General features: G+C 36.4%; 1 pseudogene; it reads left to right on the forward strand.

Annotated features, from left to right (window-relative positions):
* Nucleotides 1-974: 974 nt before the first annotated feature.
* On the forward strand, nt 975-1,148 carry LOC104158555 (annotated as a pseudogene).
* The last annotated feature ends 3,875 nt before the right edge of the window (nt 1,149-5,023 follow it).

Consider the following 5,023-nt stretch of genomic DNA (forward strand, 5'->3'; position numbering starts at 1 on the left):
TATATAAAAAATACATAATTCTATATTTTAGAATTACTCTAAGTGTCTTCTCTAGTCACTGAAGAGAAGCAGGCACCTAACAGAGGATGATTCCCATCTTAGAGGGGTTTAGTTACCCTCTCAAAGTAATTTTCTGTATTGATTGAAGAAGTAGATGAGGATGAGTAGGCACGTAAATGAGATTGTTAAGCTGGGAGAGTATACTTAGGTGTGGCTGAATCCAAGCCATGCTTTGTTCAAAAAAACCTGTAGACACCAAATGACTATGGTAGGCTAAGATGGCAAGAAAGTATCCCCTTGCTTTATGGAACGACAGTGGAAACAGGCTTTTTTTGTTATTTATGGTCATAAAAGGAACTTCTGGTACAGCTGGAAATTCATCAGCCTGCCTTAAAATAGGTTCATTGATAAGCCCCCTTGACCCTTTCAGGATCTTAACCACAAGACTTGTGTGTAGTTGCATGTGTAATGCTTCTAACATCTTTGATTTTGTGTAAGCTGCCTTTTGGCTTTGCTTGGACTTGCTGAACTTTTTTATTTTTTTGTAGACACTAGTCAGGCAGTATAATTCATCTATAAATATGTCAAATATCTAAATATTATTTTGCCATCTCTATGTAGGCCAAACTCCAAATTGAGTTCAGTATTTTGTTTTCTAACTTTGCTTGCAAGAACTATTCTTGTGTCACTGTAAATTAGATGTAGAGTCTCATCTCTGTAGGACTTTTCATGTTCCTGTGACAGTGGATGTCATGCTGATATTGGTATGGTAGGTACCTGTGCTGGAAAATCTGCTAAAGGGGAAGCCTCAAGTTTGCAAAAAGCCTGGTATATATATTTAAATGATGCTGTTTTTCTAGGTATTATAGAAATATACAGTGTGGAGAGCTTCTACTCATTGATTTTATATTAGCAGCAGCAGTCTTGGAGAATGGTGTGAAATATACTTTTTTTTTTTCTTCCCCCCACCCCAGGAGAGAATAAGGACATACATGAACAAGGTCAAAGAAATAGCAGACAAGAAAAAGGCATCCAAACTCGATAAAGGAGCTGCTTCTAGATTTGTAAGAAATGCACTCTGGGAACCAAATGCTGAAAATGAGCATACCTCCAAAACTGCTAAAGGAAAAAAGAGAAAGATGGACTAAATTTTTGTTTCCCCTTATATAAATTAGAGACACCTAGAACTTAATTTCAAAATGTTTTGCATACTGCATGCATCTTCCAGAGGTATTGTATAGCAACATCTTGAATAAGTCCAGAAGACTTGTCACTGAGGTGATCGCATTGTATGTGTATCTAAAAGTGCCATTTGATGTGAGAGAAGTAACATTTCATTACTCAAATGAGAATGACCTGACACACACTTGGTGGTAATAGACACTAGTGATGTTTTGCTCATAATACCCAAGAATTCCATTTTTTTTACTGCTGCGTGGTTGACACTTTTTTTATACGTCTCAAACAATGCTATCCAGTCTGTAGTGTTTTACTGCTGCGTGGTTGACACTTTTTTATACGTCCTTAATCTGCTGAATATTAAAAAGTCTCAAACAATGCTATCCAGTCTGTAGTGTTTATGAAAGAGCCATATTGACTTTGTCATTACATCATTGTGTGAAATGCTGTATTTGTCGAGTTTTGTAAGGTTTATTCACTGCGTTAAACTGTTTCCTTTTCAGCTTCTGAACTTGAACGTATGCCATATTTCCTTACTTCTGTTGCCTCTGGGAAAACTGAGCTTCAAGGGCCACAAGCAAACAGCCTGGATTCCGCTCTAAGCCACTGTGTCTAGTCAATGGAAAAAATAGATATCCCCAAAGGGCAATCTGTAGGGTCTGAAAAAAGGAGCAGGCTGGGGACAGCTATTAGGAAACAGCACATGCTGGAACTTGATTGGAATTTTGGCTGCAGTGCTCATCCCCTACTGCTGACACTGTGGGAGAGAGAAATGTGCTCTGAGGTGCTAGGAGTGTGGTCATCCATTCCTATTTTTCAAATCTTTATCAGGGAAAGCATTCTCTGGTGCAATAAAAACTACTGCTGTCTTGCAAATATTCTATTTGTTTTCCTCAAAATGTGAAGCTTAATTATTTAGGAGAGGAGGTGTATTAGTTTCTGGAGAAGAAACTAGTTCATTTTTCAATACACTGCAAAGCAAAACTCAGTTATCCGCCCTAAAGCTATTTAACAATTAGCAGTAACCTAACTACTTAAGAAGGAAAAATAAACAATTTAGTTCACCAAAATGCAGTTTGGGTAGCAGTATACAAAACCTTGTTAGTGTGAAAGACTAGATAATAAGAAGAAATGAATCCTGTATACATACAGTGCTGCAAGCTGGATGATTTAGTGGATGGTTACTGTCCTTACAGAGTTGTACTGCATCGTGCAATGCAGAATATGGACTAAATTGAATTAGGTGCTAAATGAAGGTTCTCTTGTCATTGACTATCTAAAAATATAGATTTGAAAGTAAAAGTTCAATACATTGACAAGTTTATTAAACTCAAATAATTGTTGCATATCTCTAGAAACTTTTTCAGTGACTGGTATGAATTTACACATTTTTGTTTATGATAAACTCTTTGAGTAAAGAACAATTCCTTCAATCCAACTAACAAGAGAACTTGCTTGTATATATGTTCATGTAGGTACCTAACTTTGCTGCCTCAAATCTAAAGGACTCATGTAAGTATGCACGTCAAAGGCCCATAAACATTTGCCAGCTGAAAGCTAAAACGAGAATGCTTTATTTCTACAAGTTAATGTCATGGTTATGCCAGATGAAAGAGCTGTTGGACTCAGTCTTTTTTTGTGCAATTGAGGTTAAAAATGTTGAAGACCCGAAGTGTGTTCTTGACCAAAGATGGCAATACTCATGTAAAGCCGTTCTTGGTGTGCTCAGTAGGTTTGGACAGAATTTATTCGGAAGTCTGTGTGTCCTGTCTTGTACGCATTTCAATCTGATACGGCAAATGACAGCTGTGAACTATTGTAAATAGATTTCTGGACTTTGTGTGGATGTAGAGGTCTGCATGTGTAAAGCATGATGTTCAAAGTGTTAATCTCAAAAACATCAATTTTAAAAAAAGAAAAAAGGCCAGGTGTCCTATGAACTGATTGAGAAGACAATAGGATAGGAGTGGCTTGAAGTGGCACAAGCCAGAGCACTTTAATCTGGAGATTTTCTGGGAGATAACGTCTTATACTTTGAGAGGCATTGTCAAGGAAATGAGTAGCTCAGCTTGTATTTATGCACAGTGCTGTTAATTAAACGGGGATTGAAGGACATTTCCATTACATGATTTTCCTCTTAAGCTTCAATTACAGCTTTTGTTTTAAAAGGATAATTTCTGAAAAGGATCATAATTCAGTGTCCAGTAAAGTACACAGGTTTAATTGGTAAATGTTTAAACAAGAATAATGCAAGGCTGTTAGCTAAGACTTACTGAGGTAGAAGTCCATCTGGTATAATGAATTATATACAGGTATTTGGCATTTGTAATAGGGCAGTTTAAATAGGTGTAACAAATGCAACTTTGTAAACTCTTTTTTTTTTTTTTTTTTTAAGGCTTGTATCATTCAGTATGGCTGTTCATAGCCTACATTTGTGGCTTTTCTAACACAAAGAAAACAACCCAGACAAATGCCTCACAAATTGAGAAGCATCACCATGTGCTTGTTATTCACTAACAGCCCTATTAGGCTTGAAATACAAGATCATGAATGCAAAGTGTTTTTTATATCACTGGTGTTCTTGGAACACCTAGACTTCCGGATAGGTATTTAACTTTACTGAGGTCTCAAATGTGAAATGACTTGACTCAACATTGTGAAAGTTCCTCTCTGGAAAAGCTACACGACTATTGGAATAAAAAATAACAACTTTCTGCCTCAAAATAGGCTGGCAGGAAGAACATTTATTGCAGTGGCTGTGTGCGTAAATCTGTATGAGCCATACTTTGTAGAATGGTCCTACAGGGCCTAAAACAGAAGGAAGACATCTGGGAGACTTCTAGTCCTCTTGCTGTAGATGCGGAATATGGTGCAGAAATACCAGTTCTGCATTAGTTAATGCCAATGTAATGGAAAGAGTTGCTATTATAATAGTAAGTGAATTAAAGTATTAATGAACTTAAGATATTTAAAGAGAACATTAATGTGTGTGTAACACCTCCCTGTTTTGTCTTGATTTTGCTATAAATATATTATGGGTTAATTAATATTAGTTAAACATACCAGCTAAGAGAAGCACTAACAAAATTGCTGTTTCTGAGAATGCTTTTAACTAATGCAGTGAGAAAATTATGTAAAACTCTGTAAATTGTGGCAGAAATATACATGTAGTTGGACTGACTAGAGGTAATCAATGATGTCAAATTAGAAGGTTTTGTGTTCAGGTTTTTAAGTTAAAAGTGAAAATAGTCTTAATTTTGGTATAGATTGTGTTTTGATACATGCATTTAATGTGTTAGCTGTTCTTGGTACTTTTCTTGCTTTCTAGTCTTTGCACCAAAAAAGTGATGAGGTTGGCAAGAGCATGTGAAGTTAGCAGCTATGACTAGAATTTGATGTGAGGTTACATGGCAAATTTTCCAAGCTTACCAAAAAAATACTTCAGAAGAGAAATGAAAATGCAGCTCAAGATTTTAAGCCCCACTAGTGTTAGTGTTAAATAACTACATTAAAATAGCAAACAGCACTTGGGGTTATCCGGGAAGCTCTGTGCTTGGCAAAATTTGGAGGTCATTGGGTAGTAGGGACTTGACTTAACTCATTGACTTTAAAGTGAATGGGAAACTTTTCACTTGATCCTCAAGGACTTTGGTCCTTGAATTAGCGTGGCTTCAGTGAACTGCTACAGTTAGGAAAAGTAAATTACTCCGTTATCAAATCAATGGCTCAGGATTTTGTAGTAGATGTCTGGCCACTACTCACTGTTTTTTCAGTCAGTGAATTATCTTTTTTCTTAGATGCATCTTTAAATGTCTAGTTAAAGATTTCCTCCCCACATGCCTAT

Source organism: Cariama cristata, unplaced genomic scaffold (genome assembly GCF_000690535.1).
Source record: "Cariama cristata isolate BGI_N322 unplaced genomic scaffold, ASM69053v1 scaffold32592, whole genome shotgun sequence".
NCBI lineage: Eukaryota > Metazoa > Chordata > Aves > Cariamiformes > Cariamidae > Cariama > Cariama cristata.